The sequence below is a fragment of the Rattus rattus genome, chromosome 1 (assembly GCF_011064425.1).
Source record: "Rattus rattus isolate New Zealand chromosome 1, Rrattus_CSIRO_v1, whole genome shotgun sequence".
In the NCBI taxonomy this organism is placed as follows: domain Eukaryota; kingdom Metazoa; phylum Chordata; class Mammalia; order Rodentia; family Muridae; genus Rattus; species Rattus rattus.
Genome location: NC_046154.1, coordinates 23,851,700 through 23,874,247, shown reverse-complemented (window position 1 = coordinate 23,874,247; position 22,548 = coordinate 23,851,700). Strand labels below are relative to the sequence as shown.

The 22,548-nt window shown below is 49.1% G+C and overlaps 1 long non-coding RNA gene across 1 annotated transcript; it reads left to right on the top strand.

The window, feature by feature from the left end:
- Nucleotides 1-5,974: 5,974 nt before the first annotated feature.
- On the top strand, nucleotides 5,975-10,724 carry LOC116894791. Its single transcript, XR_004387040.1, has 3 exons — nucleotides 5,975-6,111; nucleotides 9,750-9,901; nucleotides 10,491-10,724. It is a non-coding gene; the product is annotated as an uncharacterized LOC116894791 (long non-coding RNA).
- The last annotated feature ends 11,824 nt before the right edge of the window (nucleotides 10,725-22,548 follow it).

The window sequence follows — 22,548 nt, the reverse complement described above, 5'->3', positions numbered from 1 at the left end:
GTGTGGGGAATTGGTGTCAAACCCACCTTGCAACCAAAGAACCTTGTGTTTCTGATCAATCTGTCTTCACCTCCGGGTGCTCGGTTTCCAGCTATGTTCCATCTCGCCTGACTCTGGAAGATTAATAATGGTCAGGAGGGCACCACACCTCACTGGTGCCCCATGGATTGACAGCTTGTTTCTCTCCAAGGTCTTTATCAATGGTTCAAAGTAGACATTTATCTGTCTTTTTTCCTATTATTATTATTTTTTTTTAATTGATTTTGTGGTACTTGGAGTAGAACCCAGGGCTTTGTGCACATTAGAAACGTGTTCTATCGCTGAATTACATCACTAGCTTTTTTTTTTCTTTTTACCAATAAGAAAAGTGAGACTCAGAGAGGGGATTGACTCTCACGAAGGCGACCCAGTTTAGATGTGTCCAGGTGAAGATTTGAACTCAGGGCCTGGCCTGATGGGGCCTCTGCTTGTCCCCTGGCCACTGAATGGAGCTGGGCACGGGTCCTGCAACTATAAAATGGATTAACAGCATTCCCCCTTGGAGGGTTGCTAAGGTAGGTCCTAGAAGAGCCCTTGGTGGGCTGTCCTTCCACAAGGAAGTATCCTTCCGCTGACCAGGGAGGTCTGCTGATTTGTGAGGTAAACATTGTCTCCTCAGTGAGCAGCCCCAGGACAGGGCACATGTGCCCAGCAGCATTCTCAAAATGGGATCAAGAAGGAATGTGACATTAAGAGGTTGGTCGCTCCGTGATAGACAGCTGCTCAGGCAAACCGCAGGCTTTCTCACTCGGAGGACAGGTGTGGGCATGCGCTGTTGCCATCCCACCAGGCTTGGAATTGGCAGAAGGTTCCTTTCCTGTAGGGAACTGCCATGACTCTCCTGAGTCAGAGCAGGACCCTCCTCCAGGTTCTCATGCCTGCCCTCCCCTCATCCACGTTCATTCATCTAAGAGATCCTTAGCATCCTAACTCGGATCCGGTTCCCGGGGAGGCACTGGAAGTGCTATGGGGACTAAGAGAAACCGTGCAGGTGACCATGTCCTGAGCATGCTGGAAACGACTATAAAGGAGATACTGTTATCATTCCCATTTTACAGAAGAGAAAGTTGAGGCTCAGGGAACTTGAGTAACTTTGCCTGTATTCCCATGGCTTAGCCGGGTCATAAGCCATCTATATGTCTTCCCTTTTATTCGGAGGTAGTGTTTCTCTATGTAACCCTGGCTGTCCGAGAATATACTATGTAAACCAGGCTAGGCTTGAACTTGCAAAGCTCTGTCTGTCTCTGTGTCCGAAAGTGTTAGGATTAAAAGTATATGCCACCATACCCAGCCATCCCTTTTTAAAAAGTATTTATTTTTATTTGGTGTGTATGAGTGTTTGCCTGTGTGTGTGTGTGTGTGTGTGTGTGTGTGTGTGTGTACAGCATGCATGCCACCTTGTTCCTGTGGGGGCCAGAAGAGGTGTCGAATGCACTGGAACTGAAGTTGCAGATAATTGCAAGCTGCCATGTGGCTTCTGCGAATCAAAGCTGGGTCCACTGTGAGAGCAAGCGCTAAGCCGTTCTTCCAGCTCACCATCCATTCCTTTAACCACCAAACAGGCAATCTGCCCGGTGAGATGGACCCTCCTCCACCCCTGTTGTTAGAGTGTGTGGCTGGGGGGGCCTGATAGCATACGGGGCTGCTGAACCCAGGGGCAGAGAAGGCCTCTGAGGCGTGACCTTGCTCTTAGGACAGGAAAGGAAGCAGCGCAGTTTTGCGTTGTATTTTGCCCTCACTGGAATGGAACCTTGGGACTTCCCGGCTGAGTAGCTGCTCTCCCACTAAACTACTACAGTACTAAAGCTGTACTCCCGGCTACATTTCTGTTTGGCTTGCTTCGGAGGCTGGCCTTGAACGAGCTCTGTAGTCAAGAATGCCCTTGAACTTCTGCTCCCCTTGCCTTGACCTCCTGGGTGCTGTGATTGTGGGCTGGCACCACCAGGACTGGGTTTATGTGGTGTCACACCTAACCCGGAGCCCCCTACATGCTACACCCTACCAACGGAGCTACTCCCAGCTTCAAAATACGCTTTTGAGAAAAATCACCATCACTGTGAGGGAGTAGGAAGAAATGGTCACCTCCTTTCATTCCACAGTTATTTAGTGAGCATCGTCCTGTGGGTCGGGCTGGCCTTGTGGGGAGCAGGTAGCTGATAGCATCTTGACTTCATGGAGGATTCTTTCCCAGAAGGAAACAATGCAAATCTTTCATAGTGTCGGGAAAGGGTAAGAAAGGCAGCGGCGTCAAGGGGCATGCGGTAGGCCTCACTGTGAAGCTCTCCTTGGAGCTTCAGAGAAAACTGCTCCACACAGAGACAACAAGGGGACAGGTTCAGGGGCAGGAGAGTGCATATGTGACCTGGTTCCCCAGCAATAAACAGACTCCAGGCTCCCTATCTAGGGTGCATAGATGTATGTGTAGTGTCTTTTCAAGAAAAGATTCCTCACACCAGAGGGATATCCCATCTGACTGCCACCCTACCCCCAACCCTGGGTTCATGGATGGTTCATGCTGGAAGCATGCTTCCTTTGCATTGCAACATACACACACATATACACCAGCACACACACATACACACATACACACACACACCCTCCCCCTTACCACACATACACACAGCAGCACACTCATACACACACCACATACATACAAGCACACACGTCCTCCCAGCACACACACATACACACACCCAGAACACACACACCACACACACAGCAGCACACACATACACACATCACACATATACACACACATCCTTCCAGCACACACATATACACATACCCAGCACATACACACATACACACACACCCAGCATACACACACACAAACATAGCACATACTTTCACACACCCAGCACACACACAGCACACACACACACCACATACACTCACACATCCAGCACACACCCAGCACACACACACACACACACCACATACATTCACACATCCAGCACATACCCAGCACGCACACACACATACATACCACATACATTCACACACACACACACACACACACATACCACATACATTCACACACCCAGCACACACACACACACACCCTCTTCACCTTCATTCCCGCAGGGGAGAGTCTCAGGTCTACTGGGCCTGGGCTTGTCTAAACCCAGTCCCGAGCTTGCAGGCTTGGGTGGAGGCAGAGAAGAGGGGTGTCCTCAGCTCATCCTAAAAACAGACTTGGCTGGGGTGTGTGAAGGACTCCCCGGGCACAGTCATCAAAGCCACTTGGAGGCCCATGCCCTGTTGCTGGCTGCTGATTTATGGGATGGAAACTATCATCCTGTGGAGCAGGGAGTGGGCAGGGCAGAAAGATGAGGACAGAGGGAGGCAGAGTGCAAGTGGGGAGGAGGCGAGGCCCCTTTCTCTCTCTCTCTCTCTCTCTCTCTCTCTCTCTCTCTCTCTCTCTCTGTGTGTGTGTGTGTGTGTGTGTGTGTGTGTGTGTATGATCTTGAGAACTAACCAGTGCTCTAGGATCTCTAAGCTCAGTGGTGTTTGCCTCACAGCTAAGGTAGCTTCACCTCCTAGCCTGGGGACAAGTGTTGCTTCCTGCCTGAGGCACAGGGACTCAGGGAACGGGAGCTTAGGTCAACTCTGTGGAGTTTGCTCTGAAGCACTCCAGTCACCTCCCTCCTTCAGTTTTTCTCAGGCTGAGCTGACGACCCTCAGAAAGACTTCTATAACCTTCTGTGAGGAAGGGCCCAAATGTGAACAGGCACGGCAGCTGACAACAGTACAGGCCAAATGTTCCCAATAAGCTGTGCCTTCCTGGGCAGGTGACTGTCCCTCTCTGTGCTTCTGTTCTCTCACCTGTATAATGGGGATGCTCAGAATAGCTGTTTCTCAATAGTCTGCAAACAGTGCCTGGTGGGCCTCAAATAGATGGATTCCCAGGGGCTGGGGTTTGACTCAGTGATAGAGCACTTTTGTCCTTTGTGCAAGGACACAGGTTCAGTCTCAGACCATGCTGGCATGTACCTCGGCCTGTCATCCCACATCGTGTTGTTACCACCCTCCCCCACACACTCAGCACGAGCTCCAGACTCTAGTGGGTCTCACCCTTCCTAACACTGCAACCCTCTAATACACGTCCTCATGTTGTGGTGATCCCAACCCTAAGATTATTTCTGTTGCTGCTTCATAGCTGTAACTGTGCGACTGTAATGAATTGTCCATATCTGGCACGCAGGATATCTGATACACAACCCCTGTGAAAGGGTCCTTTGTCCCCAGAGGGGTCGGGACCCACAGTTTGAGAACCACAGAGAGAGTCTTCTGGCATAAAAAGGACCTCACTTGAAAAGGTATCTCTGACTGGCTGCAGGCAAGTCTGTGGGTGCTCGTCCTTGGCGAGTGAATTGTGTGGTCCTGAACTGCGTAAAAACCAAACAGGCTGAGCAACTCTTGAAGAACAAACCAGGGCGCAGCCTTCCTCCCTGGTCTCTGTTTCAGTCCGTGCCTCCAGGCTCTTCCCTTGAGTTCCTGCCCTGACTTCCCTGAACGGTGGACTACCAACAGGAGGGTGAAGTCAACCCTGTCTTCCCCAAACTGCCTTTGATCATAATGTTCACCACAGCAACAGAAAACCAGCTAAGACATCGGCTCACAGAGATACCTCGCCGAAGACGCCCCACCCCTCAGCCCCCAGCAGAGCAAACCGGCAGCTGGACTCTCCGACTCCCAGTCGCTAAGATTGCTTTCTATTGCTGGGATGGACCATGACCAAAAGGCAACGTGGGGAGGAAAGGGCTTATTTCTTCTTACGTCACTGAGGTAGAGGCAGGAGGATTGACAGTTTGAGGTGAGTTAGGGATGGATGTAGCTCAGTTGGTAGAATACTTGTGTACAGTACATAAAGTACTTGGTTCTCTCCCTGGTAGCACGGTGGTGAACACCATAGGAGGTAAACACAATAGGATCATAAATTCAAGGTCATTCACAGGTAGGTTTGGGCTAGCCTGGGCTACATGAGACCCTGTCTCAAAACAACAAAACAACAACAACTACTACTACTACTACTACTACTAATAATAATAATAATAATAATAATAATAATAATAATAATAATAAAAATAAAATAATTTTATTCCACTCAAGTCTACCTTCTAAGTGGCCAGACCTGGACACTGCCCAAGGTCTGAGCTTCTCCTCATCCCTGTGTGGGTCTCTGCTTCCTGTAGGATGAACTTCTGTTATTCAGAGAAAGCTGGATGTGGTAGAGCCTACATGTAATACCAGCAGTCAGGAGTGAGGAGACAGGGAGATTGCTATGAGTTCAAAGCTAGCCTGAGCTATATATACATAGCTCTTTTTCTGTTTTTTTTTTTAATTTTTTATTAATTTTTATTTATATGAATATACTGTAGCTGTCTTCAGACACATCAGATCTCATTACAGATGGTTGTGAGCCACCATGTGGATACTGGGTTTTGAACTCAGGACCTCGGGAAGAGCAGCTGGTGCTCTTAACTGCTGAGCCATCTCTCCAGCCCACATACACAGTTCTAAGCCAGCCTGGCTTTCCTAGACCCTGTCTCTAAATTAATTAATTAAAAAATTTAAAGTTGGGCAGTGTGGTCCATGCCTTTAATCCCAGCACTCAGGAGGCAGAAGCTGGCCGAGCTCTTGTGAGTTCGAGGCCAGTCTGGTCTACAGAGCAAGTTCCAGGATATCCAGGGCTACACGAGAAACTAAACTAAATAAATAAAGCTGGAGGCCATGGAGGTGAGCAGCCACTGTACACAGTCAATACCTCAGGCTGCAGGCTGAGTTCTGAGGCATGGCCATTCCCAAGGGACAGAGTTCTTTGAAATGCAGGATTGGACAAACCAAGTAAGTAAATTTCAAAGCTTGATCCTGAAATAATTTTATTCTCCCCTCCACTGCGTTGCACTGAAGTAGACTCTGACGATATCTGAAGTCGTGGATCCCTCAAGGGAGTTCCTGGACCTTCTCAGAGCTGTCCACACCCAGACGCCTTCCTGTCAGCCCTGACCACCTGGGGATTAACCAGAAGAGCCAGGCTGTTACCTAGCAAGCCGGCTGCCTCAACCCCAGGTAATTAAGAGGCTGCCTTCCAAGCAGAGGCAAGAGGATTCATTTCTCCTCCTCTCCCTCCCCGTCCCCAGGGATGTCTGCCCGGCATCTTGAGTGATGTCAGCTCTCTGTGAGTGTCTTGAGGAGAGAGCCTGCAGAGGGCTGGGGGCTGGGGTGGGGTAGGGAGCAGGCCCAGAGGTGAGCTCTGAGGAGGAGACAGAGAGGCCTCAGTTCCACAGTCCCATTTCTCTCGGAGTCTTGGCTTACCTCTGCAGCCTGGCTGTGTTACATGAGGTCATTGCTGTGGTAGCTGACCGAGCCTGTGCAAGAGCTGGGCCCAGACAGACAGAGCCCCATTTAATTCTCCTAACTTCGAGAAGAACTAGGCCTTCTACCTTGGCTTCCGGATAAGGGGAGGGAAGATGGCTCTTCAGGGTGGCCTAGCTAGTGGAGAATAGGGCTGGTACCCAGATCTGACATCAGCTCTGACGAACTCTTTACTTTCTCCGAGGATGGGGCAGCAGCTGTGTACTGAGTCCACTATGGGTCAGACATCGCATTCACTTCCTGTACATCTTGAACCCTGGGGGTATCACGGCCTAAAAATCCCTTTATTAAGCCACCAAGGTCATTGTGGTAGTTCAGGACACAACAGGGGCTGTGGTGGGACACACACGTGAATTCCAGACTAGGAACAGGATGGGCCTCTTAGAATGAACATGGCACCTTCTCTGGTTGTCCATAAATCCCCCCCCATGCCACTTTCAAACAAGCCCTGAAGCCTAGTCCCCATCTCTTCACCCCTACTCCCTGACCTTGTTCCCACCCCTACCTACCACTTGGCAGCAAGATCACAGCACTGGCCTCTGTTCTCCCTGTCTCCTAAGCAGGCCCCACCCCAGCTTGGCCTGGATCCTTACCAAGGCTCTCTTTGTGAAGTGAGAGTCAGCAGCGGGCCCTGGAGTGACCTGGACTTTTCGGAGGCTTTCCACTGAGCTCAGAGCTCATCCCTGTCACCTCCTCAGCTGGCCCACTCACAGGGCCACTGTTATGCTTTGACCACCAGGACCGGGTACCAAAGACCCAGGGACAGTCCCTAAACCCCTGAAATGGTACAGATAGATTGGCCAGGCCTAACCTTCCTGTTGCACCTCCCTCCCATTCCCAAGGAGACCACACTAGAGAATCCTGCCTCCCGGCTGTTCAGGTAGTTCTTTGGATGTCTCCCAGGGCATGATGTCAACCCTCCTCTTGAGATCTATGAGAAGTCTTCTAATGGAAGATGCTGTGATTTGTGGCCCTTGTCATATTTAAGTGATAGTACAGCCAATGTTTACTTATATTCTTTTGTGTGTATGTGGTGTAAAGCATAGGGCCGTGTGTGTCGGTGTTCCTGTGTCTACATGTCTGCAGGGCCCCGAGGCTGACATTGGGAGTCACGTTCAATCACTCTCCGCTTTATTCATTGAGGCCAGGCCTCTCAATCAAATGCAGAGCTCACCTATAAGGCTAGTTCAGCCATCCAGCTTGCTCTGGGTTTCCCCTCTCTCTTCCTGGAATTACAGGTGGGCTGACACACCCAGCTAGTATTTACGTACGAGTGGAGCAATCTCTTTATCAGCGGGGCCATCTCCCCAGTCCCGGCAGCCAATGTTTTAAAGCCAATCCCAGACTTAGAATAAGATACACATGTGCTGTGTATGATGACACATGCCTGTGGGCAACAGGAAGCTTGCTGAGGCAGGAGGATTGCTGTGAGTTCAATCCAAGTCTGGGCTTCTAGCAAGACTGTCTTAAATTATTCTTCTCATCCCAGTGACGAAACACCAGGTAGGGAGAAGGTCACTTCAATGTTGTGTGTACAAGGGTTGGGGGCAGGGTGGCTGTTAGAGGACCGAAGAGGAGCATGGGAAGGGGGAGGGGAGATGTCCAGGAGAGACACCTACCTGGGCTTGAGAGAAGGTACTGAAGTGATGAGAGCATCTGGAGACTTGAGAGGAGAGAGGTGGTCAGGTGTGTGGCGGCAGGGACCCTTAGTCACTCTGCCTGAGGAAGAGGAGTGGAATCTGGTTTGCAGGAAGACACTAGTCTGAAGCGTTCAGGGCTTTTGACAAAGGACTGCTACCGTGTGTCAAGCTTGTGACTGTCCCCAGAATGGTAAGTAAGGGCTGATAGTAACCTTTCTACTTCCAACCTGTTCCGGCACCAACCCCCATCCCTAAACTCTTGAGAGCTTCGTATCCTCAGGCTGCCTTACGCTTGGCAGGAGGTCAAGCCTCTACCGGGCTTTTGATGGGGTCTGTGACAGCAGGGCTGGGAGCCAGAGAGAGAAGAGTAGGAGTGGGAATCAGGCCCTGCCTTGGCCTCTGGCATCTCTGAGCTGGCTCTGTCTCCACCAGTCATTTCTGAGGAGAGATTCTGGGAAGCAGGATGTTCCTGGAGCCAAGAAACTCTCAAAGGCCTGAAGGGAGCCAGAAAGCAGAATGTGGACGCCCTGCCCATCTTCCCCCTGCCCGCTCTTCTCTGGGCTGGGTCGTCCCCGCTCCTCCCACCCTGGTCTCTGGTGATCCTGAGGTCACACCCAGGCCTGGAGTCAGGAGAGAGGAAAAATAAGGGGACCCCAGAAACTCCACTTCTGGTTCTTTCTGTAGCCAGGAATCAAGATGTCACAACAGACTAGGTCAATGGTAGTTTTGATCCTGGGTCTGCGGGGACCCTGACAATCATCCCGGCCCTGTCTCCTTCTGTTTGCTGCCTATGAACTGGGCATGGTATGACTGACATTTTAAATCTATCATGCTAACTGGGTGAGTGTCTAAGCACGGGTCTTTCCTGATGATGGAATGACATTTGGGATTTGTTAGAAGACAGGGAAGGAATGAGGACGAATGTTGTGGTTTGGATATGAAATGCTGTACGAGTTTGGTTTTTACTGCTGTGAAAAGACACCACGACCAAGGCCACTCTTATAAAAGAGTTTAATTGGGGCTGGCTTACAGTTTCAGAGGTTCAGTCCATTATCATCATGGCGGGAAGCATCCAGGCAGACATGGTGCTGGATAAGGAGCTGAGAGTTCCACATCTTGATCTGAAAGCAGCAGAGAGACTACGTCATACTCAGCATAGCTTGAGTATAGGAGACCTCAACGCTCCTTCTCCACAGTGACTGAATCCTTCAAGAGGCCACACCCACCCCAACAAGGCCACACCTCCCAATAGTGCCATTCCCTACGAGCCAAGCATTCAAATATGTGAGTCTCTGGGGGCCATACCTATTCAAACCACTGTATATGCCTAAACTGGGCTTATGTCAAACAAAGACTTAGTCCCCAGCAGGTGGCACATTGGTTTTTAAAAGATAGGGCTTTTTTTAAAAAAATTATTTATTTTATGTATGTGAGTACACTGTTGCTATCTTCAGACACACCAGAAGAGGGCATCAGATCCCATTACAGATTGGTTGTGAGCCACCATGTGGTTGCAGGGATATATATATATATATATATATATATATATATATGTGTGTGTGTGTGTGTGTGTGTGTGTGTGTGTGTGTGTGTGTGTGTGTGTACATATATATTCCAGGCCAGCCTCAAATTCATTATGCAGCCAAGAACGACTTTGAATGTCTGATCCTTTGTCTATACCTGGGACTACAGGCAATACGTCCACACCCAACTTTATACTGATGCTGGGAATGGAACCCAGGGCTTTGTGCACGCTAGGCAAGCACTCTACCAGCTGAGCCACATCTCCAGCTAAAGGCACCATCGAGAAGGGACTTCTGCTCATCAAAGTGCTGACTTTACCAGTGAGTACAGGGCTCATGGACTATTAGGAGCCGGGGTGGGGGCGGATGCGTTGGTTGGAGCAAGTAGGTTACTGGGAGTTTGCCCTAGGGGGTGTGGTTAGGATAAAGCAGTGAAAAGGAACCTTGTTCTGGTTAGAGTCAAGGAACACCACAAAGTCACACCATGAAACAGATCGAGGGCAAGGGGTTTATTGGAGGAAGGGGGAGATTTAAAGGCTGTCTGGAAGAGGGGGAGAGAGGGAAGGACAGAGAGAGAGAGAGAGAGAGAGAGAGAGAGAGAGAGAGAGAGAGAGAGAACAGACAGACAGAATGAACAAGACAAAGGGAATGAGAGAATGGGAGAGAGGAATGAAGAGCAAGAGAGGGAGAGAGGGGGAGAGAGGGAGGGAGGGGGAGGGACGGAAGTAGAGAGAGGGAGGGAGGGAGGGGAGGTGAAAGGGATCAGGAAGGAGGGGAAGGAGAAGATGGGGATGGGGAGAGAGAGTGGGGTGGCCAGGGTCTTTTATGTATTTCACCTAAGCAGCTGCAAATGAATTGCTGAAAGGCAGGTTGGGGAGCATCTAATTTACAGCAGATGTCTTGTCCGCAGCCCCTTCCTGCTGTCTCTGCCTTCGCTCCACTATGAGATGAGCCACTTTGCACCATTCTGAACTTGCTACCATGATGGTTGGCCTTACCGCAGGCAAGGAAGCAACTGGACAGAAGTCAGATCTTGAGTGAAGGAGCTCTCAGGAGCTGGGGTAACCTCCCCACGAGATGACTCAGGGAGGCAGGGGTGCGGGGTGGTGGTGGGGGAATGAAGCATATATAGTGGGCAGTTGACAGCGTCTGTTGGGACCTTTTCACCCCTGTGTTCCCTTGTTTGAAAAATAGGAAAGCTGTTTCTGTTCTGGAAATAAAAAGGTATGTTCCACTGGAGGATTAAATGACTTGACAGCACATGTGACACACAGTGCCTTAGTTAGGGTTTACTGCTGGGAACAGACACCATGACCAAGGCAACTCTCACAAGGACAACATTGAATTGGGGCTGGCTCACAGGTTCAGAGGTTCAGTCCATTAGCATCAAGGCGGGAGCATGGCAGCATCCAGGCAGGCATGGCGCCGGAGGAGCTGAGAGGAGCAGAGATCTTCATCTGAAGGCTGCTAGGAGAAGACTGACTCCTCAGGTAACTAGGTGGAGGGTCTCAAAGCCCACCCTCACAGTGACACACCTACTCCAACAAGGCCACACCTCCTAACGGTGCCACTCCCTGGGCCAAGTGTATTCAAACCACCACAGAGGGTGACTCACCGGTCACAGGGTGACTCACCGGTCACAGGGTGACTCACCGGTGTGGTTGGACTCGGGACTCAGTTCAGACACTGACTCCTCTAACGTGAGGGCCAGGCTGCTGGGGCATCTGTCCCTCCATTGACCACCAAGCTTGAGTCGGCTAATCTAGCTGGTGCTGCTTTCCTCCGTCACTGCTCCATGTGTGTCCCTCCCGATGCAAGCTCCACCAGAGAGGATCACATCCCCTATAGAAGATCATTCCTGGGTCAGGAGTCTGGGCAGAGGCTGGAGAGATGGCTGCTCTTCCGGAGAACTTGGGCGTGCAGCACCCACATGAAGGTTCACCAACATCTGGAATTCCAGGGGTTCTAACACTCTCTTTCGCCCTCTGCTGCTACTGCATGTGTACAATATACAGACATACCTGCAGATGAAATACCCATAAAATAAAAATAAAGGTTAATAATTTTTTAAAAGATTTATTTATTTATTATATATAAGTACACTGTCACTGTCTTCAGACATAATAGAAGAGGGCACCAGATCTCATTAAAGATGGTTGTGAGCCACCATGTGGTTGCTGGGAATTGAACTCAGGACATAATTTTTTAAATAAAAGAATTAGGGGGCTGGAGAGATGGCTCAGTGGTTAAGAGCACCGACTGATCTTCCTGAGGTCCTGAGTTCAAATCCCAGCAACCACATGGTGGCTCACAACCATCTGTAATGAGATCTGATGCCCTCTTCTGGTGTGTCTGAAGGCAGCTACAGTGTACTCATACAATAAAATAAAAATCTTAAAAAAATAAATTTATATAAAAAAAAAAGAATTAGGGGGTTGGGGATTTAGCTCAGTGGTAGAGTGCTTGCCTAGTAAGCGCAAGGCCCTGGGTTCGGTCCCCAGCTCCGAAAAAAAAAAAAAAAAGAATTAGTATATAAACACAGAGAAAGCTAGTTTCTGACCCTAGCTAAACTGAATTTATTTAAAAAAAAATTTTTAACATGGGCTAAATCCTCAGCATCACAGAAAAAAATGAGAAATTAAAAATAATGGGTTTGGGGCTGGAGCGATGGCTCAGAGGTTAAGAGCACTGTCTGCTCTTCCAGAGGTCCTGAGTTCAATTCCCAGCAACCACATGGTGGCTCATAACCATCTGTAATCAGGTCTGGTGCCCTCTTCTGGCCTGCAGGCATACATGCAGGTAGAAAGCTGTATGATGTATACATAATAAATAAATGTTTAAAAAATAATAATAATGGGTTTGGTCCCCAGCTCCGAAAAAAAGAAAAGAAAAAAAAAATATGATGTTGGGCTGGAGAGATGGCTCAGTGGTTAAGAGCACTGTCTACTCTTCCAGAGGTCCTGAGTTCAAATTCCAGCAACCACATGGTGGCTCACAACCACCTGTAATGGGATCCAATGCCCTCTTCTGGTGCTCATGAAGACAGCTACAGTGTACCCATATAGATAAAATAAATAATTCTTAAAACAAAACAAAACCCCACCTTATATAACTAGACGGGTTTATTTCTTAAGAAAGGAAGGAAGGAAGGAAGGAAGGAAGGAAGGAAGGAAGGAAGGAAGAAAAGAAACCCACAGAATAAAATGATGTCAAAAGGGTTTGTCTGACTCGGCTGGACACGGTGCAGCAGCACTCAGAGCGCCTTGACCCAGTCCTTCCAGACTTCTGCATGAGAAATGGCCAAGAGGCTTGAGCAGGTGTTGCTGAGTTTTAGGGGAACAAGTTGACTCTGTGACTTAAAAAGCATGAGGTCATCCTGTCCTTTTGTCCCCTTTCATTGTCAGAGTTGCTGTAGGGTTACAGATGGACGATTCCTCTAGGCTCCTCCCACCAGTGCCATGAAGCAATAGCTTCGTCACGTGTCATAAGATGGGCGTGGCCTGGCTCTCCACCCCAGCCCCCCCTTCCTTCTCTCCCCTCTGTCCCCTCCTCTCTCTCTCCCTTCTCAATCTATCTATCTCTCTGTTCTCACGTGTTCCCAGCCGGCTTCTCTTTCTCTTTTTGTCCTCCACCTCCCTCAACCCTTTTCTCTGTTGCTACCCCTTTTCCAGGTCCCCACTCCCTTCCCCCTCAGTAAACTTCCCTTGAGTTGGGTCTATCACATGGCTGTGATTTCCCTTGGCATGGGCCCACCACATACACCCTTACTCCTGCCACCACTGTATTATATTTCATAACAGTCACAGAAGAACTGGGGAAGTTTCACCTTCCTGTGGCCCTGGGGAGGGACCTCGCCTTGTACTCACATGATCATATGGTATGAAGTTTACAACAAGGAAGATATTTTATAATGCTTTTCTTGCTGTGTAGATTAGGCTAGCCTGAAACTCACTCTGGAACTACGTAGCCCAGGCTGTCCTCAAACTTGTATTGATCTGTCTGCTTCAGCCATCCTGAACGCATTGTAAGTGTAGGTCGCCATGCCATCTGGGCCCAGTGTGCTCCTTTTTCCAAACAAGGGTCCTGTTTGTGTTATGCAAGCTTCGACCTATGGAGGCGGGAAAGGAGGCTTAGCGAGTGGTCATCTCGTACAACTCACAGCGGTGCCACTGCAACTCAGGCTGCTTAAACGCAGGCTGCAGGCCTGCAGGTAGAAGCTTGTGGCAGAGCAAAAGCTTTGCATGTACGAAGTTCTGAGAATGATCCAAAGTCCCCAGTCACCTATTGTCTCTACAGATCCCCGGGACACAAAGTCCAGTCATTTCTACACATCCCAGCTACAACCCGGGGTGAGACAGCAACACATCAGATAAGAGAGAAAGGCCCCTGGCTGAGCTCAGGGAACGCCCTTGTTGACCCGTAAACTCCACAAACAGCAACAACAGACAAGCTCACTCCGGGGCTGTGAAGTAACCACACAAATAAAAGTACCTGGGCATGGGAAAGACACGAATATTGTCCAAACCAGGAGAAGAACCAAGCACCTCCATTCTTGCTGCCAAGACTCCCGTTTCTTTTCTCTGATAGCTTTAGCTGAGCCCAGACCTCCCTCCCTCCTTCCAGACAAATCTTATTGGGATAGCTTTTCATCAACTCACTGATAAGTTATTTCTCCAGTGGTGAAATGAGCCAATTAAAGCTAGATTAGATTATATTAAACACGGGATTATTGGGAAGCAGTCCCCGAGGACTGAGGCCAGAGGAGTCGCCATAGAAAGGGAGAGAAAGGGGAGGGGAAAGAGGAGGAGGAGGGGGGTGGCTAAGGAGACCAAAATGTCTGGATTATAGAAGGAAGAGCCTCTGGGGGAAGGGCAGCTCAGCCCATGAGAAAATTCAGGGTTGAGGGCAGGTTACGCCAGGTAGGGACTGAGGGATGCTAGGAGAACCTGGAGGTCAGGTCTGCTTTGATATGTAAAATACACACCTCAGGTCCTTGTGCCGGACTGAAACCGAACACTTCTTGAAAAATTTTTTAAAGAGTTATTAATTTCATGTGTATGAGTGCACTGCCGCTGTCTTCAGACACACCAGAAGAGGGCATCAGATCCCATTATAGATGGTTGTGAGCCACCATGTGGTTGTTGGGATTTGAACTCAGGACTTCTGGAAGATCAGTCAGTGATCTTAACCACTGAGCCATCTCTCCAGCCCCTGACTTCTTTAAATTTTTAAAGTTTATTTTTTTTTCTTTATTTAGAGGTGTGTGTGTGTGTGTGTGTGTGTGTGTGTGTGTGTGTGTGTGCGCCCGTGTTGATTATCTTCTCTTATCAGTGAGGTTCTGTGGATTAAACTCAAGTGGTCAGGCTTGGGGGCAATTGCCTTTACCTACTGAGCCAGCTAACTGGCCCTGGCACTTCTTGAAATCCTCCATCTCAAAGCAAAGTCATGTTTCTTTTAGCTGTCCCCCAGATAAGGAAGCAGAAGTCTAGACTTCTCGATGAGTCCTTTGCAACACCTTCTTACTGAACTCCCCTGACCTTCCCTGCAACAAGGGGAAATGTAGCTTGTTCACTGGCAACTGCGCTTCTCTGGCCTTGGACTAGAATGGCACTGACGTGAGTATCATTCAAGGAGCATAAAACACCATTGTGAAAATTGACAAACTATTGCTTGCCCCACTAACAAGAGAAGGAGCAGAGGTTTCCTCTCTAGGGGCCAGGAATGTTAGCGTTTCTTCTTGGCTCCGCCCAACAGTTACCTAGCAACAGCCAGGTAGGAGTCAGGCTGGAGAATAAAAGGACTGGGCTAGATCTCTCTCTCTCTCTCTCTCTCTCTCTCTCTCTCTCTCTCTCTCTCTCTCTCTCTCTCTCTCTCTCTCTCTCTCTCCTCTCTCTCTCCTCTCCTCTCCTCTCCTCTCCTCTCTCTCTCCTCTCTCTCTCCTCTCTCTCCCTCTCCCCACTGCATCAGCATTCTGCATTACAGAACATATCAAGGAGGGGGCTAGTTTTAAATTGCTGTGGCAACCTTTCAGGGTATGGGGATTGTTCTATATTTCGAGGCGGGCAGAAGTTACAATAGAGCCTTTAAAGGCCGTGGTGTAGGGGCACAGTGGGTGCTTTGGAAAGAAGGCTCAGCAATTAAGAGCACTCACTGTTCCACGTTCAGCTCCCAGAACCTACCTATTGGATCACTGGGTATGAAACTGCCGTTTCAGGGGAACTGACGCCCTCTTCTGGCCTCTTTTGGCACAAGACACGTACGTGGTGCACTGACCAAAACAGCCATGCACATAAAATAATATAAATCTTTTTACAAATCAAGGAAGGGAAACTGGACAGCGGGCTCAGAAGGGAAGCCCACTCGACATATAGGCATGAGACCCTGTGTTGACAAGATCGATCATGAACACCAAGGTGAACGACAGCAAAGGACTCAGCGTAACGGGAAGCCGAGAGCGGCTTCTTTATTCTTAGCCATTTTATATTGTCGCAGCTCTGATCACAAAGTCCATAGTGTGTAAGATAACAACCTATTGATTGACCTTACTGTCTGTCGGTCTGTCTTTCTCCCCTTCCTTTTTTTCATGTTCTTCTGTTAGTTTTTTGTTTTTTTGTTTTTTTTTTTTTTCTTTTTTTTTTTTTCCGGAGCTGGGGACCGAACCCAGGGCCTTGCGCTTCCTAGGTAAGCGCTCTCCCGCTGAGCTAAATCCCCAGCCCCTTCTGTTAGTTTTTTACAAAGAGGGTTTCTCTGTGTAGCCCTGGAACTCACTCTGTAGACGAGGCTGACCTCGAACTCACAGAGATCTGCCTGCCTCTGACTCCCAAGTGCTAGGGTTTAAAGGCATGCGCTACCACCATCCAGCTCAAATGTTTAGGATCCAGTCTTTGTTGACATTTATAGGACTCTCCAGCCCAGCTCTCAACTCCTGTGTAAGAGTGAATTCACTCTTATCTGATATTTCCACATTCCCTGTACTTTTCCTTCCGACCTAATGTTAGCATTTTTTTTTTCCTTTGAGCATCTTGAGATCTGGTTCCCTTTCCTTAGTTTGGGCGGGTGCTTTTCAAGCCTTCTGCACTTGCTGTTGTTCACCCCCTCTTTTCTGAATTCTGCTAGATTGTGAATTCTGTTAACCCTAGAGACAATATCTTGTTCACCAGTGTGTCTCCAAAAACCCAGCACCGGACACTTAAATGGAGGTGAATAGGAGAAGGTGGGTTGAGTTGTGCATGGATCCCAAGATCCCTTAGGTTCCTCCCTGTTCTCAGCTGAATCTTCCTGAGAACAATGGACACCTTCCAAGGTGTCACCGGGAGCGGCTTGATGTGTCCTTGACAATCAGTCTCATATTTTCACAGGGAATAATGTCTACAGAAACGGAAAACAACCTCTCATCTCCAATCTCCCTGAGAACAAAGTGAAACCGGGTGTGTTTCCAGGCACGCCTGGGAACTATCTGAGGACCGGTGAGGCGGAGGGTTACTTTCCAGTACTATAACCCTCCGCTCGAGGCGTGTCACCATGGCTACTGCTCCCTCAGACACCAGGGGGCGCAATCTCACCTGGTCTTGGCTGATTTCACGCCGCCCCAGGGTGTAGTCAGGAAACCTGGGAATTGTAGTCCTGGAAATGATAAGGCGCCGCGTTGTGTCCCGGGACTTGTAGTGTAAATTTAGAGACAGGGAACGAGTTTAAATTCGCAGGTTAAGTGAAAGAACTAGTATTCCCAGAGGCCCACGGGCTCCTGGGCGGTGCCGGGTTTCTGTGGAGTGACCCTTCTGAGGTTGCCTTTGAATGATCAGCGTGACTGGGTAAGTTTGATTGACCAAAGCTCCAGTTCGTAACTGAGCTCTCCAAAGACCTTTCATATTCCAGCGTGGGGCCTCTTTGTCTCTCAATCCCAGAATCTGCGCGCTAATCCTTGCTCTTCATCGTCTCTGTTTCCTATTCAGATAAATCCTGACAGAATCCACCCTGCACCTATGCCCTCCCGGGGTCATTGGGGATTGTCACTCCCTCATTTTGAGATTCCTGCCCTGACTCTGCCTCACGTCCATCCGTCCGTCCCTGAGAGCGGGCAGTTTTGTGTCCTTGACGCTGCGTTCCACTATGTGCTGTCCTGTTTTCCATACTGGTGGAAGAAGAGACACAGTTCTTCCTCACAGTGCTCTATGAACTTGAAATGCAGCAAACAGCTCTGCCTCACTCCCCTGACCTGGGCGAATCACATACATAGGCTCTCTGGAACTTACTCCTCTTCCTCCTCCTCCTCCTCTTCCTCCTCCTCCTCCCCTCCTCCTCCTCCTCCTCCACCACCACCACTACCACCACCACCTCCTCCTCCTTTTCCTCCTCCCCTCCTTCTCCTCCACATTTTTCTCCTTTTCCTCCTCCTCCTTTTCCTCTTCTTCCTCATCCTCCTCGCCTCCTTTTCTCTTTTCCTCCTCCCTCTCCTCCCCCCCTCCTCATTTATATTACAGAGTATGAAAGTGCTTTGTAAACTGCAAGGCCTCCACAGGCAACAGAGGTTCTCCCTGCCGTTTGTTGCTTCCCTAGACCGTTCCTATCAGGCGGCTTTGCTGGTTTTACCGCCTCGTTGCTCAATCCTGTCCCTGGAGTTCTTGATGTCTTCATCTAAAACCAGGTTATTTCTTCACTTCCTCAGAGTCCAAAGATCAGATAGGCCCCGAGCCCATACCTCCAGAGAGTTCTGTCGGAAAGGAATCCCAAGAGGGGTGCCCCTCCTAAACTCTGATGGGAAGTCCACGGGGCTGGCAGAGGGACAGAGCTGCTCCCCAGAGGCAGGAATGCAGCAGGCTAGCCCTGCGCTTTCCCTTTGGGCTCTTCTGGGCCTCTTTAGTGGACTTTGGTCGGTGTGTCTCAGGCCTGAAGAGCCTGGGAGAGAAGAATTCATTTTGCCAAAGGATCTATGCCAGAAATAATAGGAGGCCTCAGTTGTTGAAAGAGCAACAGGATTGCTGAATAGTTTACTGACGTTCTTATGAGTAATTGCAATATATCAGGCCTTAGGCCGTATCCGTTTTCTCCTTTAAACCTCATTTGTGAATGTCCCTAATTTACATATGTGAAAGTCAGACTCAGAGCTGTCCTATAGTTCTTTAAAGGAATTAGTTAATAGCTGCCTTCGGGAGTCACAGTGGCCTTCAATATGCCAGGTCTTTTACACACATAATCTTCAACCTTATGGGTAGCTGTAAATGACCAGTTTAGGGATTAAGGCATTTGTTGAAGGTCTTACTGCTGTGGCTGGCTGGATTGTTCGGTGTGTAAAGGTGCTGTCACGGTGGTGACCTGAGTTCCATGCCAGGAACCCATATGGCGGAAGGAAAGAACCAACTCCTGCAAGTTGTTCTCTGACCTCCACCTGGGTGCCATTTATATATAAATTATATATAAATATTATTGATAATATATATTATATATGGCAGAGATTGAATACAAAGTCACCTAAACTTCTCTTTTCTTTCTATAGTGTAGAGCCTGATTTTTTTGATAAATATGACAGATTAAAAAATAATTGAGCTGGGGCCCTAGAGAGATGGCTCAGCAGTTAAGAGCACTGGCTGCTCTTCCAGAGGACCCAGGTTCAGTTCCCAGCACCCACATGGCGGCTCACAACGGTCTGCAACTCAAAGTCTAGAGGCTCTGGCGCCCTCACAGACACACATGCAGACAGAACACTAGTGCACACTTAAAAGTAATTGATCTGGATACTGTGGTGCTTACCTAGCACTTTTGGGGTGGACGAGGAGATCTTGAATTGGGGGCCTGCTTGGGGCTACATAGAGAGATCCTATCTTAGAGCAGCCAAGGAGAAGAATTGGGTGATTTTTAAAACCAAAGCCAAAAGAAGACAAGTAAGTTCCGGCTGCCTGTGGAAAGCACGTGATAGTTTGTCCTGCTGGTTAAGGCACTCTCTTTACCCGCTGGAGTTCACATGGAGAGGAAAAGCACACATGTGTGAAACATTCAATAGCACTCATTGAAGAAAGTCCTTTTTTAAAAACATGTATTTATTCTGCGGGTACCTGCAGTCCATGGTAAATGTTCAGAGGTCAGAGGACCACTTAGGGCCTAGGGACAGATTTCCTCTCTTCATAATGTAGCTTCCTGGAATTGAACACAGAACATCAGGCTTAGAAGGCAAGCTTGCCTGGTGAGCCATCTTGCCTTCATTAACCCGTGTGTTTCTGGGCGGCCATGTCTGTTTTCCCAGTGAGAAGTCCACAGGGTACACTCAGTGTTTGGTGCATGTGTACGTGCATGCTTGAGTGAAAGAAAAGGCCCTCCCTCTGCGAAAGAACTCTTAAGAGATTCTCAAAACCTGCTGGTCAGGAACACCTAGGACTTAATAAGATAAAAATTAACTTGGAGTTGGGAGTGGAGCTCAGTTGTAAGGCACTTGCCTGCATGTGAAAGGCCCTGGGTTCTAGCCCAAGCCCCTCGAAAATTAAAGAAAGAAAGAAAGAAAGAAAGAAAGAAAGAAAGAAAGAAAGAAAAGCAAGCAAGCATTGGTTTCTCTGCAAATGAAAGCAATACACTGTTAGAGATTGCAGAACAATTGGGTTGTGGGTTCAGAAACCTCTGACATAGATTTCACATGGTCTCACTGGGAGACGCAAGTCACTGAGGCGGCCAGCCCAGGTCTTACACCTTGAGCCATCTGAGCAGCCTGTGTCAGGAGTCCAGGTAAGGGAGGGCGCCATGCTTAGACCTGAGAGGAGGGAAGGTAGGGGTTGAGGAACTTGTCCCAGTGAACCAGGAGGTCTCACTGGGCCTGGATGATAGAGAGGTTCTGGGCGAGCACTGCCGTGAACTGTGGCGCCAGGGCGAGCATGGAACACAGGTGAACAACTCCCCCGGGAAATCTCATGGCTTTTATGAGAAACAAGGCTGGGTGTCTCTCCGTTGTAGTTTGCAAGTGAGATTGGCGTTTACCTCCCTGTTCATCCTCCTTGGGCATCAGTCAGCACGAGCCTGGGGAACTCTGGCTGTTTTCAAGTTAGCCTCAGTCTGGCCAGTCGTCTTCTTCAGGTTTTTGGTTTTTTCCCAAGCAGAATTTAACCACTGGCCCCTCTCAGAAGCCTGCCAGGACCACCAGGATCCTGTGCATCCCACCTCCACGACTCTTGAAATAATTTCGATGACGCCTGACCCAAAATCCTGGTCACAAAATCTCCTGCCCTGTCTCACCCTTGCCTATCCCTCTTTCTTTCCCGTCCCTTTGTTTCTGCTTTTCTCAAGATCACCAAACGCATCTAGATACTTGTTCAAGCCAGGTACTATGCAAGGCGCTTTAATTGCAGGGTTTCATTTATCTCCATAGCAACCACAAGGCTGACACAAATCCCGGTTTGCAGAGGCAGAATTAGGCTCAGAGAGATCAGGTTAACTTGCCCAAGCTAGGGTAGCAAAGCGCCTGGGTCTCAGGCTTGGCTCTTTCATGGTGGGACAGCTTCGTTGCTATTATAGACAGTGGCCAGAAGTTCAGATCCTTAGGGCTCACGTTAAAAAAAAAAAAAAAGAAGAAAGAAAGAAAAGAAAAAAGGATAGCTGGGTGTGGTCACCCATGGCTTTTAAACCACCTCCGGAGAGAGAGGCAGGTAGATCTCTGAGTCCAAGGTTAGCTTGGTGTACATTGCAAGTTCCAGGACAGCTGCCTGGGTTACTTAAAGAGACCCTGTACAAAAAAAAAAAAAAAAAAAAAAAAAGCAAGCCACAGGCCAGTAAGATGGTTCAGCCGATAGAGACACTTGCTACTAAACATAACTGAGTTTGATCTCTGGGACTCTCAAGATAGGAGAGAAGAGGGGTTGGGGATTTAGCTCAGTGGTAGAGGGCTTGCCTAACAAGCAAAAGGCCCTGGGTTCGGTCCCCAGCTCTGGAAAAAAAAAAAAAAAAAAAAAAAAAAAAAAAAAAGATAGGAGAGAAGAGACTCCCTCAGGTTACCCTCTGACACCCACAAGCACTGTCACACATGCATTTCCATGCATTAAATAAATAAATGTAATTAATTTAAAAAGAGCCCGACTTGACGGCATGCTATAATCTCAGACGAGGGGAGTCTGACCGGTAAGTCCCTGAAAACCAATGTGGTCAAGCTCCCCGCTAACGCTAATGGAAGACCCTGTCTCAAACAAAAGGGTGGGAAGCACGTGAGAACCAACAGGAGAGGCTGGCCTCCGCATGCACGTGATTCCGCTCACCCACCCACGGGAAGGCGTGGGAGCTTGCACGCGCGCGCCCCTTTCTCCCTCTGCAGTCAACACCAACTGCCCCCGTGTCTCACACACCCTTTCCTAACTTTCTTTTCTTTCCTGTCCTCCCCTGCTCTCTGCTCCCACGCTCAGGGGACTCTCTTTCCTCAGAACTCCAGTGGCATTTTATCTCTCTTTTATGACGGGAGCTGCAGCTGCTTCGCCGTCTTGTGATCCACTTGAGTCCCGCAGCTGCAGTCTAGGTTCTCCAGTGCGAGCCCTCCGCCCCAGTGCGAGCCCTCGGCCCCCGAGGGGGAACCGGCAAAGGCTCCTCCCCCTTCACCCTGGCTGAGCGGGTCTGCAGCCTGCAACAGAACTTAGCTCCTCCTCCCCTCCCTCCCCTCCTCCCCTTCTTCCCCTCCTCTGTTTCCTCCCTTCCTCCTTTTTGTTATAGTGGATGTCTTAAAATTTGCACTGGAAGAACAAAAGAGGAAAAAGAATAGTAGAAAGAAAATGATTGCTTCCTAACATGAAGTAGAGTGACTCTTTGGGGCTCTTGGGGGTTTTCCTGTGGATCAGATGATTGGCAGGCAGAAGGGTGTGTGTGTGTGTGTGTGTGTGTGTGTGTGTGTGTGTGTGCGCGCGCGTGTGTGTGTGTGTGTGTGTGTGTGTGTGTGTGAACAGCTGTGATCTTGAGCAGCTCACGGAGCCTTTCAGTGACTTCTTCAGTAGTGCACACGTTTGTGCCGA